The 15,457-nt window shown below is 36.8% G+C and overlaps 1 protein-coding gene across 4 annotated transcripts in view; it reads left to right on the top strand.

Moving 5' to 3' along the window:
• The window catches only part of RAPGEF2 (Rap guanine nucleotide exchange factor 2), a 487,682-nt gene that overhangs the window by 340,130 nt on the left and 132,095 nt on the right, over nucleotides 1-15,457 (top strand). For 2 of the 4 annotated variants that reach the window (XM_050790927.1, XM_050790925.1), the window contains exon 1: nucleotides 10,225-15,451. The exons of 1 other annotated variant lie outside the window; for it this stretch is intronic. The gene's annotated coding sequence lies outside the window, so the exon portion shown is untranslated. Of the gene's footprint in view, nucleotides 1-1,015; nucleotides 1,038-10,224; nucleotides 15,452-15,457 lie in introns of those variants that run through there. One more of the 4 variants, XM_050790928.1, reaches the window with a different exon arrangement.

Genomic DNA, 15,457 nt, shown 5'->3' with positions numbered 1-15,457 from the left:
TACATTTTATTATAAATAATGCTATAGCAAATACAATTTGAAATTTATGTCTTAAAAAGAACACTGATTGTGACTTTATCATCATCTTAATACAAGGTCTGTTGTACAAACTAAATGCATAAGACCGAAGCCCTAGAACAGTGAAGAAGCCAGTAATGGTCGTCCTTGACTACCAGCCGTTATCAACTAGTCAAGTAACAGCTTGTTCTAACTTCTGGAAAGGGAACTTAATGTTCAAAAGACTGCTATTCTAGAAAAAAGAGGACTTGCAGTTCAGACTTATTTCTTGAGCACATTGGACTCTGTATCTAATTATTTTAAAAGATGACATAAGTTACTCTTTTTCTGGCTGGATGTCAAGTGCTTGCCAGTTAGTACTTTAATAGGGTGAAAGAGGGAATGGCGGTTCCGACGGAATGACAAGCCAGTACTATTTATAGGTTATTGCTTCATGTTGCACCTGCTGACATTTGCACTGTCCAAGTTGTTTGTTTCCTTTGGGGATGTTGCCTTAGGAATAGGACTGAGATTGTTTTAATGAGAAAGAGTTTAGTGGTGTTATGCTGAAGATTGGCATTAGTGATTCAATATATATTTCTCTTCCCAGAAAATACTGAGGTTCTATATGGATTAGGTATTACTGACAGTCCAGTTTCATAAAACAACTAGTTTACAGATGATTCTTCAACCTATGTTTTTATCGTGTAAGCCTGGAAATTGGTTATCAGTATATAATAAGTCAACTGAGCATTCTCTTAAAAGTGCCAACTCGTTTTGACGGGTAATTCACCTTGAAAGTACCAAAAGATCTGGAACAACATTTTTATATTTTTGACTAATTCTTATGAAATTGTTTTGACACATGATTTCATCCAGTGAAAAGGAGGATATATATGGCAGAAAAATCTGTCATTTGGCTTCCAGATTTAATTAGCCTTATTGAAATCCCTCAGTCGACATTTAAGTCAGCATTTTATGTTTTTCTAATTTTTTTTCTTTTGTTTTAGTTACCTTCCTAGAAGATAAGGGTGGTTTGGGTATGTACTTTTACTTTGGTTGTTCAGACGTGAGTGTTGTTCCTTGTTAAGGTTTGTAGGGCTTATGAATTCCTATGTGACTATCACTGACAGCTTGCTTACTCTTCTTCTCCACTTCAAGCAGTTTCAGTGATTATGAATGTTGTTTTTGTGAGTTTTGTTTTTAATCTACTAGAAATTTGTCAAGTTTTGAAACACTGATATTTATACAAGTGCCTGTAACACCATGTATTTTATGTTGTTACATATATTGTTGCCTTCAGATAGAGCTAAACTCTTATTTGAATTATAGTTTGTATTGAAGCAAGGTACAATTTATAGTTATTGTTTTCTTAAAAGTCGTTTAAAATGAATTCAGTGTCTTTGTATCAACAGAAGATTACTAGCAAAGGTAATTTAAGAATGGAGTGTATGGGTGAGAGAGAATATTTGCCATAGGTGAATATAGAAACAGTGCAAACTATGATGTGTTTTTTCAAATCTATGAGTGAAGCAGTTGTGGCCACTCAGTTGTAAGGTTGTGTGCTGCATAACTTTATGAGTGCTGATTACACCCATAGTCATTGCAGGTTGATTGATTAAAATAATTGACAGGCAGAGGGTAGTAAGAAGAAGGAGTTTTTCCTACATAATATTTTCAAAGGCATCATTTGCAACAGCTGTGGGGCTGGAAAGCAATAGATGAAGATTATCTTATGAGGTTGCAGATTTAGAAATGGTTTTCTAATGTACCTTTGCTTTATGCTATTGTACGTAATGGATAGGAAAACATTGACAATTTTCATTGCCCCTAAATACCCTAAATCAGTATATTTTTAAAAATTATAATAGAAATTGTGGAATTTAAATTTTTGTCTAAAATTACCCCATTCTATGAATGATGAAGCCTATTTCCTAATAAAGTCACAATATAATAATGAACCAATATATTATTTTTTGGCTGCTGACTTCTGGAAGGTTAGGAATTTATTAAAGATAGGTTCAGACTGTATTTCTGAATGTATATCTAGCTCTTTAGATTATTTGTTAGAGAAGGAGATAGTTTACCTAGGTTTTATGTTAACTCATTGAGTTAGAGCATTTTTCTAGTAATTTATCAGTCATTAAAAATCCTATTTGCAGTAAGAAAAAAAAAAGTGTACAATTTTTATTTTGTGGGGAGGGGTTATGGAGTCTTACTCTGTTGTCCAGGCTGGAGTGTAGTGGCACAGTCTCAGCTCACTGCAGCCTCCGCCTTCCACGTTCAAGCAATTATCGTGCCTCGGCCCCCCAAGTAGTTGGTATTACAGGTGCCTACCACCACATCCTGCAAAGTTTTGTATTTTTAGTGGAGACGAGGTTTCACCTTGTTGGCCAGGCTGCTCCCGAACTCCTGACCTCAACTGATCCTCCCACCTTGGCCTCCCAAAATCCTGGGATTACAGATGTGAGCCACTGCCAGTTTTTTGTTGTTGTCTGTTTGGTTTTTAAAGAGACAGGTTCTAAGTCTGTCATCTAGTCTTGAGTGCAATGGCACAATCTTAGCTCACTGTGGCCTCAGCCTCCTGGGCTTAACCCATCCTGTCTCCTCAGCCTCCCAAGTGACTGGAACTGGCACACATCAGTATACCCTGCTGATTTGAAAAATATTTGAGGGGAAAGATGGGGTCTTGCTGTGTTGCTCAGGCTGGTCTCAAACCCTGACCTCAAGCGATCCCCCCACCTTGACCTCCCAAAGTTCTGGGATTACAGGCGTGAGCCACTGCACCTGGTCTATGCTAGATATTTAAGACATGAATCATTATTGTTATACAGAGAGACTCTTTTATATTGGTCACAGTCTTAAAAAATCACTGCTGTTGAAATGCTTAATCTGATTTTCTTTTTTTTTTGAGGCGGAGTCTGCTGATTTTCTTAATAAAATCAATTTTATCATAGAAGTCTCAAAGGAAGGGCCTTTTAATAGAAATAGTCATGTGTCCCATATTTAATCATAAACAGCATCTTTATTGCTCTGATAGTTTAAAACTTTTTTTATCTTTTATATAGAGCATTTGGAGAGGAATCTCTTCACTTTCTTTTATGTGTTGGCCAGGTAGGGACTGTAAGGTTGAAGGGAAATTAATCCCAGGGTAGCTATTAGTCTAGGAACTTTGAAGATGCCAGTAGGAGGATGGTAATTAAGGCTGGAAACCAGAGAGATTAGGACAAACACTATACAGAGAGTGGTGGCTTCTGATGCATGGACTCTAGGGTTTGATTTACCAGGTTATTTGGGCAGCAGACTTAGTAGGCAAAATAATCTATACTACAAGTGCGTTAAGAAATTTTATCTATAACTGAAAATGTACTGGCAGTGGGAACTGCTGTGCAGTGAAGTGCCATCAAAATTGAGGTTTGCTTCATGGGCCCTTTCCATGCTTATCTATGGATTATTCTCCTCATTTTATATTTTTCAGTGTTTTTTCAAACATTAATTGAAACTTGCATTGACCTGACCACTCTCCTACTGTGTGGTCTCTACAGTGAGTCCTAGAGTATTCAAAAGAAGCAAGATGATCTACCCCTGCCGTCATGTAACTTAGTATCTGCTTGCGGCAATGAGGCGGTTGCATGGGAAGTAGAAAAATTTCCCTGGGTATCATTGAACAAGTACGTAGTACTGTGTAAATTGATGTGGCAAAGACCATACAAAATGCAAAATCATTTCAAAGAGAGGGATATTTTAATGTATGTGGAAGGTCCTCAAGGGTGGCTCTTAAGGGGGTATTTTTGAGTTGGGTTTATAATTTAGATTGTTGGAAAGTGATCAGGAAGAAAATGTGGACATGGTAAAGAACATAAGTGATGGCACAGAGATAGGATTGAGTGAGGACGATTCAAACATAACCAACAGCTTGAGTGAGGACAAAAGATTGAGATCAATTTATCTAGAATGCAAGTGTAGTTTAGGGAGTGAAATAGTTACAGAAGCATTGGTAATAGTGGCATTGATGAGAGCTCTACTTTACAAAGCTGTATAACTTGGTTGGAAAGCCGGGACTGTTGGTAAATTAGGTCTCAAGTAACATTGGCAGAAGGTTGAAATGTGCATATCATGTATTTGCACCACATTGACTGTGTCCATTTACAATTAGTGCTTCTCCTTCATTGATACCAACTGTATCCATAATTTAAAAATTAAAACTGTGCTGTGGTACTCTTAATAATCACATTTTAAATCAGAGCTGGCAGCTATAATGAGAATAAATGGAGAAACAGAACATTTAACTAATCAGTTTGGAGAGGCTGAAATACTATTCTCATTATGATTCACATGACGAACAATGAGCTACTTGAGTTTAAAAATCACAGGCCTACTTTCTGCTTGCTGCTGCTGCATGGTAACTTAAGTGATTGTTCTGATACCCTGTAAGGTTTTTTTTAGTAATGGGAGGAGGTAAAACAGTGGATGAGTTAGTTCTATATGTGGCAGAGACTGAAGACAAATTTATTTATTTGTTTTCAAGTGGGATTATTTATTTTAATTTTGACTTTGATTTTAGATTCAGGGAGTACTTGTGCAGGGTTTTTTACAAGGGTATATTGTGTGATGCTGAGGTTTGGGTTTGATTGAACCCATCACCCAGATAGTGAGCAAAGTATGCAATAGGTAGCTTTTCAATTCTTGCCCCCTTCCTTCCTCCTCACTCTTGTACTCCCCACTGTTTGTTGTTGCCATGTTTATGTCCATGAGTAGCTAATGTTTAGCTCCCACTTACAAGGGAGAACATGTGATATTTGGTTTTCTGTTTCTGTGTTGCAGCCTCCAGCTCCATCCATGTTGCTACAGAGGACATGATTCCATTCTTTTTTATGGCTGTGTAGCATTCCATGGTGTACGTGTACCACGTTGTCTTTATCCAGTCCACCACGGATGGGCACCTAGGTTGATTCCATGTCTTTGCTATTGTGAATAGTGCTGAGATGAATGTGCAAGGGCAGGTTTCTTTTTGGTAGAACGATTTCTTTTCCTTTGATTATATACCCAGTAATGGGATGGCTGGGTCAAGTGGCAGTTCTATTTTTATTTCTTTGAGAAATCTCCAACCTGTTCTCCATAATGTCTGAACTAATTTACATTCCCACCAATAGTGTATAATAAGCGTTTGCTTTTCTCCACAGCCTGGCCAGCATCTGTTGTTTTTTGACGTTTTAATATAGCCATTCTGACTGGTGTGAGATGGTATCTCAGTGTGGCTTTGATTTGTATTTCTCTTGTAATTATTGATGTTGAGCATTTTTTCATATGTTTTTTGCCACCTGTATGTGAAGACAAATTTAAGTGTTTCGTGTTTCATGTAAAGAGCTATATAGGATTAGAAAATCATATTCTTGAAAGAGTACACATTTGTTTTAAGTCATCCAATGACTTACTGAAGATACCTTAAGGAGTATGGCATTTTAAAAATAACTCACTAGTGAATTATGCTACAGAAGGGTAACTTTATTGGACATTAAACATATCCAAAAGGCATAAAGAGAAGTGAGGGATGGAGTTCTGGAAGTTGTATATTCACGTAAGATTTACTTTCAGGTATTGGCAAAAATCACAGCTGGAGTGCAGATTAAGCATGATAGGAGTGTGGTGATTGGAGAAGGAATGGAGGGGGAAAAGGAAACACTACAAATCATGTTAAAACTGTCCTCATTGAGTTTTACAAGTAATATACTGGTCTTACATACCCTTTCCTCCTACCATGGGAAAATATCACTAACTTATAATAGGATTAAATGAGGCAGTACATAAGCTTTTTAGATCTTTTCTTTATAGAGAACATTATTAGAAGTTGTTGGCCAGGCGCAGTGCCTCATGCCTGTAATCCCAGCACTTTGGGAGGCTGAGGCAGGCAGATGACCTGAGGTCAGGAGTTCAAGAACAGCCTGGCCAACATGGTGAAAACCCCATCTTTACTAAAAATACAAAAAAAATTAGTCAGGCGTGGTGGCACCAGCCTGTAGTCCCAGAGACTCGGTAGGACGAGGCACGAGAATTGCTTGAACATGGGTGGCAGAGGTTGCAGTGAGCCGAGATCACGCCACCACACTCCAGCCTGGGCAACAGAGTGAGACTCCGTCTAAAAAAAAAAAAAAAGAAGTTGTTTTCTTGAAAAGGAAAACCATAAGACTTTATTTAATTCATATTTGGAATGGCCTAAAGTTAGATGATGGGAGAATTAGTAAGGGTTACTAAGTGTGTAAGAACTGCTTATCTTAGGATTCGTCTTGTACAACTCATTATCATGTTATTTTTGCAGAAGCAGGTGATTGGGCCCTGCAGTTGGTCAGTTAATAAAAGTACTAGGTTAGTCTGGGAGCCATCCATTTTAACCTAAAAATGTTCAATTTGATCTATGCATATCTATATAACTGAACCTACAGTTGAGTTAAAATATACACATGTGCATAAATATATATTTGTTTGTGTGTATGTGTGTCAATTCATCCTCTAGGACTTGACTCTGTTCCCTTAAGTCTTCCGTACTTATTTACCCTGCACCTAATCCAACAACAGGTGTAAAAAACTGACATACCTGTATTAGTTTTACAAAGCATTAACCTATTAGGTAATTATTAAGTAGGTAGTTTATCAAGAATGAGCGGTATATGTATTGTTCTTTTTAAGATATTAATGTGCAAAACCTAATCACTACAAGGGGTAGTATCCCAACAACTTTATCTTTGAAGAATTGTTTACCAAAAGGATTATCAAAAGTTACGAGCAAAAATGACCAGAACTGATTTCTAAAATCAGACGTTACTCCAGGTTATTAGTCATGTCTTTTCAAGAGATTCCTTACCTTTGTGCTTAATCAGTACTAATGAGCTCTTTTATCTTGACTTCTGACCTAAACTCACCTGCAATGTTTGATATGCGTATACTTCTATCTTATTCATCCTACAGATATTTATTGCTTCTTACATGCTTGCTTAGAATGTGGTGCTGAACTAAAGGAGAGATCCTCCTCATGTGCTATCAAAGCCAAGAGATTAAAAAGTGTTTTGAGAAGGGAGAAGGGTCACTTTGTCTAGTGCTGCAGGGACATTCAATAATGGGAGACATAACCTTTGGATTTAGCAACATGGGAGTCCTGTGACCTAACAGGACTCGTGTTAGTGGAGTGGTGGAGCTGGTTGAGGAGACAATGGGGAGAGAAGAATTGGTGAAACAGAAAATTTCATCATATCAAGAAATTTCATAGTGAAGTAGAGCGGGAAAATGGGGTGGTGACTAGGAGTTGTAAAGTCAAGAGGGGTTTGTCTCTTCAAAATTAGGAGATGCTAGCATGTGTTTGTGTGTTGATGGAAATGATCCAGTTGAGAGAGGTACAAAGGTGATAAAGGAAAGAGGGGAGGTACTTGCAGAAGTGGGTGAAATTCCCACAGTGGGGTGGGATGGGGTGGGGGAGGTGTTAGCTTTTGAGAGCGTGAAAGCACTTCATGCTGTTTTATAAACTTAGGATAAGAGATGTAGGTCAGTTGGTAGATTTGGGAATTCCGTGATTTCCTGCTGCCAAACATAAATCCACACTCCCTTGATGAGACATACAGGGCAGCTCAAAATGCTTCCAGCTTGTGGTGCTTCCAACATGCTCTACAGTTACTGATCTCTGTGGTCTGGACACACTTTTGTCTAAGCTGTTGTGCCTGTCTGGGATATCCACCACATTGTTAGCACCTTCCCCCTACCCTGTGAATTTCTTTAGGAAGTCTACCCTTGTGTTCCTGTCAGGATCAATCATTGCATATCATACTAAACTGTGATACTTTCAAAGGTGTGGGCTCTGTTATTCATCTTTGCTTCCCCAGTGCCTAGGACACAGCAGGCGTTTAATCAATGTTTGCTGAATTCTGTTGGGTCAGGATTATATTTTTAACTTGCCCTTTAAAAAAATCACTTATAAAGTTTGACAATATTATGATAACATATTCCCTTTTAGAAATAACTTTTCAGTAGCCTACAATTTATTTAATGTCAGATTGATATAGATGAGAAAACCAGGGAAAAGAATGAGGTTGCAAGGTAATGGAGGAGGAGTCTGGGGAAACAGTATGATAAATTGATATTGTTCGACCTTTGCAGGGGTGTAGAAGAGGAAAAAAGGCAAATGGTGTTTGCTGGATGTTGGTTTTCTTACTGTGTTAGTTGTAATTAGTTTTGGTTGCAAAAAACAATTGCAACAATACAGTAGGACCCAATTTTTCTCTCACAGAAAAGGACCCTGGGAGTAGATGGTCCAGGATGGTTTGGTGGTGACTCCAAAGGTGAAAGGTTATAGGCTTCCACCCTTCTTCTCTACTTGTGCTAGCATGTGGCTTGTATTTTCAGGGTCAGTTGGTAGCACAGATGTCTGCCGAACCCCAGCCATCATGTCTGCCAAACTCCAGCCATCATGTCTGCATTAAAAGCTAGAAGCAGGAGGAAAGGCAATAGAGCAGAAAAGTTACCTTTTCCATCCAAGACAGATTCCTTGAAACATCATTTCTATTTATATCTCATTGTCCAGAATGTAGTCATGTGGCTGCTTCAGGCCACCCAGGATCCTGGGACACGTAGTCTTTTATTCTGCAATGTGATGCGCCCTGCTAAAAATAATATAAAAATATCCTTCTAAGGAGAAAGAGGAAAATGGATATTGGAGCAGGGAAGCCACGGTCTCTGTTACACCTGCTCTTCAGTTTTCCCCCTCACCCTTGGAGTGCGTTAATTGCCTGTGCTCACATTCTACATCAGCTTAGCCACGCTCCTTTAGCTTTTACATTATCTGTAATTCCTATTTGTCTTACTGGAAGTTTACTCAAGTCCTGGTATTCCTATGACATATATAAGGCAAAGGCTTATATTAAAGGTTTTAAGGAAGTGCTGGGAGAGAATTCCAAATAAGGCAAAGAAAATGATGAAACAAATGTCAACTTGCTTCAACTAGAGTTGATGATATTGAAGGGAAACTTTAGTTACACTAGATGTAAGTATATTCTATTTTAAATGTAAAATAAGGTAGGTCTCTAAAGGAGTAAAGTGAAATATGTAAATAGTCACAGTGGTATATATTAAAAATTCCCCCTTCGGGTGTTCGTCATACTTTCTGCTTCAGTATGAAGTATCTTCATCCTGGAACACTAACATGATTTTTAGCATTATTTAGAACCCTGTTTCCTGTTGTACATCATATTCCAATGTGATACCTGATGCACAGAGCAAAACTGTTCTCTAGAGGGAGAGGTTCAATTGCTGGATCAAGTTGGGAATTTGGTTGCTATAACTACAACATCGCAGATGTGCTGTACATTTATGTAGGCTTCTGTGGCCTTTGGAGTACTGGGATTGGTAGTGTCTTAACACAGTAAGTAGCTGTAAAGAGAAGGACTGTGATATTTTTTGTGTGTATAGTTGATGGAGTTCCCCAGGTCACCTGATGCTTAAAAGTCTTCAGTTAGGGCATTGTTTGTGATCCTTGCTATAAATGAGTGTGTGATAGTTCATCCCAGAAGTCCTGTTTGCAGTGATGTTTATATTTCTCGTGAAGAAATAAATAATACTATATTTCATAAAGATTTTAGAGTCTGATGTTTGTGTCAATGAAACAGTATTGTTTTTCTCTGGAAGATGTTTCAGTTGGTTACCCACTGCTAAGTGCTCAGGAACTCCTAACTCTTGTCTGTGTTCCGGTTGTTTTTGGAGAAGGGACAGAGGGATGTGTGAGTTACTGTTTCACTTGTATGAATTCAGGGTGTATCTTAAAATAATAGAGCAGCTAAATTTGTTTTTGTTTAAGAAAGTGTACTCTCTGTATTGGGGTCACTAACAGAAAATAACAAGAGTAATAGTATGGTTAAAAGAAGATTGATATGTGATGCAAATTATACTCTGGGAAATTGGAATGTCATTATTAAGATAAAAATGTCCAATTAATCATAGTTCAGGGACCTTCTTATTATGAGTTGAATATGTGTGTGTGTGTGTGTGTGTATATATATATATATTTTGAAGACAACAAAATCATATTTTGAAATGTTAAAGATGACTTTATTCTGTATTATGTACCCACTTAATTTTTTCCATGTATTATAAATTTTTTGACAGTACTTGTTGAAATAATAAAGTGAAGGACTATAGCTTAGATATTTATATTATTGCTTTTTTAAATGTAAGAATTTAAATGTCATGTGGTTTTTAAAAAAGGATCTGCAGTTATTTTTTATTACCAATTAGTATTTTGAATTGTGAGTCCAAAATATTTAAATTATTGTCTTAGATGTTTCTTATGGCTTTATAGGGGTTACATATTTTTGCTATTAAATAGAAAATAGAATTTCTGCTATTGACTATTCATGTGTTTAGAGAGCTACACAAACATTAAATCATTATTTTCTTGGTTATACTTTTATCTACTTTTTTTGAGTCAGATTATTTCAAGGTAATCTTAACCTTATCTTTAATTGATGGCTTACCTTTTCGTGTTTTATAACTAAAAATTGCTTAGAATTTAAGTGTAATTTCCTTAAGATAACTTTGGTATTAAATATTTTCAGATAGTTTTAAAAATGAGGGCAATTTAAAATTTGTCAAACACATTCTTGTGTTTTATTATTATTATTTTATGGTTCATTAGGGTGAATTTAGAAAATAGTCATTAGGCAGACTTAATTCAGTTTTACACATAGAAAAACCTCAAGTTGAGAAATTCCATTTCATTAGGCTAAATCAGATATATTTTAGGATGAACGTGTATATATTCTAGCATGTATGTATCAGAGACATATATGTTTCCCTCTTTTCTTGCCATGATGGATATAGTCCATGATAATAATTTAGTTTTTACTCAGAATCATGAGACCATTTCCGTTTACTTCTTTTCACCTTATCTTGAATTTTAACTTACATAATTTTGGGAACACAAACTAAGGAATTGGCTTTGAATAAGGTATTCCAGGTTTTATAGCCATTATCCCATTTAAGTTTTTTTTTTTTTTTTAGATAGAGTCTCGCTCTGACACCCAGGCTGGAGTGCAGTGGTGTGATCTTGTCTCACTGCAACCTCTGCTTCTCGCTCTCAAGTGATTCTTGTGCCTCAGCCTCCTGAGTAGCTGGAATTACAGTCATGTGCCACCACTCCCGGCTAATTTTTGTATTTTTTGTAAAGATGGGGTTTTGCCATGTTGGCTAGGCTGGTCTTGAAGTCCTGGCCTGAAGTGGTCTACCTGCCTTGGCCTCCCAAAGTGCTGGGATTACAGGTGTGAACTGCCATGTCTGGCCCCATTTAAGTGAACTTCTAAAATCTCTTATGTATAGGAAATTTTGTGTTTGAAAGCATCATTGTGACTGAAACAGATTTTTTTTCATTGATTATCTATGTTAGAACATAAAGTAATTTTAGTCTTTCAAATATAGTAGAGAAGAGCTGCTTGATTACCATTTAAGCCCAAGAAACATGAATTTTAATTTTTCTAAGAACGTGCTTGTGGGACAGTATATAGAAAAGACTTTAGAGTCCTTGTGTTTGGCAATAATGATGGTTTGAAGATGACATGGGGCAAGACTTTCAAAGTAATTGCCCAAGGTAGAGGTTTTCAAACCAGGCAGTTATTACATTTGCCTGGCTTAGGATGGGCAAAATGCTGAGTCCCACGCCCTGGAGATTTTGGTTTGCCACATCTGGGTTGGACCTTGGACTCTCTTGTTTTAAAAGCATACCAGCAGGTGGTTAATCAGATTCAAACAGAGAGGCTGTAGGTGAATGACTTTAAAATCGATGTGTAATTGTTTTAAAGGTAGATCAATAGAAGAAGAGAATCCCTGGAAGATCTGGTAAAGTTGAAACCAGAAATAGGAACCTTATCTTAATGGTCTCTGTGTGCCAAAGCTAAGGGCCTGAATAGTATTTCCATGGAAAAAGAAGTTGATGGAGAATAATTTAAAAGGGCTAATTGGTGGAATTTAGTGACTGAAGGTTACAGACAAGGGAAGAAAAAAAGTAAAAAATGGCTTCCGTTCTTTGAATTTGGATGTCTATAGAGCAATTACTTTGACAGCTATAACTAAATCTGGAGGGAATGAGGTAGGTGGGTATCAGAGTTGAAATGAAGATACTTGATTTTAGGCATGTTTAATTAATGCAGTGACAAATAGATGGGAGCTACAGGGGATATAAAGAGATAACCTGGGTTCCTGAGAAAGATTGTAGATACAGGGTAGGGTAGGTGGAGGTTGGGTAAATAGAATACTGAAGGAAAAGAAGAGTACTTACAGCTATGTCAGAAAGTAACAAACAGGAACAGAATTTGAAAACTTTAAAATTTTGCTGTACTGCCCAACCCAGTGCAGAGATGTCTCATGGTCTATTTTAGCAAGCCATGCAATATGTTGTCAACCCTTACATAAAGTGAATGCCAGATTTATAAAGTTACCGAATTTTGTAAATGAGGCAATATTAATCTTTCACAAAACATTAATTTGAAAATGATTGAGTTGCTTTCATATTTTGGCTTCTATGAACATTCACAAATGTCTGTGTGGGTGATATGCTTTCCTTAATGTCTTGGAAAGGTACCTGGGGTGAAATTGATGGATAACATGGTAAATGTGTATTTAACTGTATAAGGAACTCCCACACTGTATTCCACAGTGGCTATAACATTTTTTATGCACACTAGCAGTTTATGAGATTTTTGTTTGCCTCACATCCTCATCAATGCTTGGTATTGTCAGTCTTTTTCATCTTAGCTGTTCTAGTAGATATGCGGCAGTATTCTTACCGTGGTTTTTATTTTGTATTTCTCTGAAGATTAATGTTGATAATTTTTTCATGTGTTTGTTGGCCATTTCTGTATCTTGGCAAAGTGTCAGTTCACCTCTTTTGCTGTTTTAAAAAATTGGATTGTTTGTCTTATTTTTGAGTTGTGTAAGCAATCTTTTGGATACAATTATTTTGTTGGCTATATTTTGCAAAAATTTCCTCCTAATCTAACATGCACCTTAAAAAAAAATAAATAAAAACTCTGTGTTTTTGAAAGCTAAGGCTTTTTTAATCTTAATGAAGTCCATGTTGTCAACCTGTTTTTTAATACTTTGTACTTTTAGTGTCCTTGTTAAGAAATCTTTTCTTAACCTCATGTCATAAAGGTTTCCTCAGTTTTTCTTCTAGAAATGTAATAGTTTTACTTCTTCCATTTAGGTCTGAGATCTATTTTGATTTAATTTTTGTGTGTGGTGTGAGGTAAGGGTTGAGATTTACATTTCTTCATACAGATATTCAGTTGTTCTAGAATACTTCATTGAAAAGAATATTTTTAATCTATAGAATTGCCTTGGCATGTTTGTTTAAAATCAATTAATTGTAAAAATAAATTATTTAACTATGAAATATTTGTTTAGATCTATCTCTGGAATCTCTCTTCTGTTCCATTGCTTTACATGTCAGTTCTTCCACCAGTACCACACTATCTTCATTTGTGTAACTTTATAGTCACTTTTGAAGTCATATAGCGTAAATCCCTGACTTTGTTCTTGCTTGTTTTTATTCTGTCCTTGCCTTTTTATATAAATTTTAAACCAGGTTATCAGTGCCAAAAAAATGTTCGTTAGGATTTGGTTGGAATTGCACTGAGTCTGTAGATCAGCTTGGGAAAGATTACTATCTTATCAATATTGAGCTTTCCAAACCGTGAACTCTCTCCATTTAAGTTTTCTAGAATTTCCCTTTGCAAGGTTAAGTTCCCTTTGGTAGTTTTTAGTATACAGATCATACACATTCTTCATTGTATTTATTCCTAAGTATTTTATATTTTGATTATAAATAATAGGTTTTTACCACTTCAGTCTATAAGGGGGAAGCTCTGAAACAAAGGTTAAGCAATATTGCCAGTGTTAGTTATTGGTAGAATTAGAACAGTCTTTCACTTACAAAACAAGTACGGGCTCATGAGAAGAGTCCACATTTAATTCAGATGAATTAAATCAGTTGCCATTTTATTACTTGATATCTTTGTAAAAGATTATATATGTGTATGAGTTTATGCTTTTCCTTTCTTGGACATGTGTTATTTTAACTTCCAAGAATTATGAATACAGTATTTTTCAAGTGACCTGAATTTTTGTTGAGGTTCAATCTTACAAAGACATACTTACCATTTCAACTTCTCTTACGGTATGTGCCAATTTTGGGGCAGGTTAGTGGCTAGGTTTTGATGCCATTAACATAGAGCTTTAAAGAATAGCAGATGTTTAGTTGTGATTCTTGAGATCAGTTCAAGTTCTTACTTGCTTAGGGCCAATCTGAATCATTCATTATATTCATCTGCCATTTTTCTCATTAATATGTTACATAGATCTGTTTGGTTATTTCTTAATGTAATTGTTTATTTTACTTCTTGAGTGAATTTTATAAAAAATAAGGCCATTTGAAAATAAGATATTAGAGCTAAGCTTCCTTGTCTATACAACTCATACATGGCCAGCTTTGCACACTGCAATGGTGAACATTTAACAAAAGTATATTGGACGGGCATGTGTCTACATGCTGAAAGGAAAAGCTGTTATGGACCATAACTTTTATACAAGCTGATCAGCTGCCATCTGTGTACAAAGCACTGTGATCAGCAGAGACCTGTTTGTGCCACTGTGTAGACTGATAGCAGCAGATTAATTTAGCTGAGCTGTTCTCTAGCAGTTTGGTCACGAGGACATAGACACTACCAAAGTGTAGTCATCACACCACTGATCTTTGCTGGTTTAGATTGTGGCAAGAGAGAAAAACTGCTTGCTCTCTTCACCCCAATACAGCTGAGGTAAGAGCCACCTTTTTTTCTCTTGAAGGGAAAAATGAGAGCAAATCTGCCTCTTTTAACTTTTCCCATGCTGTTTGATTTAAATTTATTCTAGTCTTTTCCATGATAATCCCCCAGGCCAGGTATACAGTTCAGCATCTCTTTGGCGGAGAGCAACTAGTTTGTAGCACAGCTTGGGTAAATTTTAATAACAAAATTGTATTGCCAGCACGAAGCATTTGACCTTGAAGACAGAGGAGAGCAGACATTGCAGATTTCCCTACTTGCCCTTCACTTACAAGAGAGTAGATAATGAATTAATAAAAATTGATAAAGAGTGTCTGTCAGGCAGCCGCTGAGGTCATGAGGCTGGTATGCAAAAAGAGTACCCATACAACATGCGAGACACATAGCTGCAGCCAGGAGAGGTGGGTGGGTCATCGAAGCAGGAAATTAGCCGTCAGATGGAATGTTGGCCTCTGTACAAGCTACGCCGCGCGCATGGACTCACTGGGAGAAAACACACAGGGAAATGGGGAGTGCTCAGTGCTGCAGAGAAAAGAGCTCCTATAGAAGATGACAGCACTATTGCTGTTAGTGGTACTTCAAAGATACTGAAGACAGTGCAGGTTAGA

Source organism: Macaca thibetana, chromosome 5 (assembly GCF_024542745.1).
Source record: "Macaca thibetana thibetana isolate TM-01 chromosome 5, ASM2454274v1, whole genome shotgun sequence".
NCBI classification, from domain to species: domain Eukaryota; kingdom Metazoa; phylum Chordata; class Mammalia; order Primates; family Cercopithecidae; genus Macaca; species Macaca thibetana.
The sequence above is the reverse complement of the archived record's forward strand: the minus strand, read 5'-3'. Positions and strand labels throughout refer to the sequence as shown.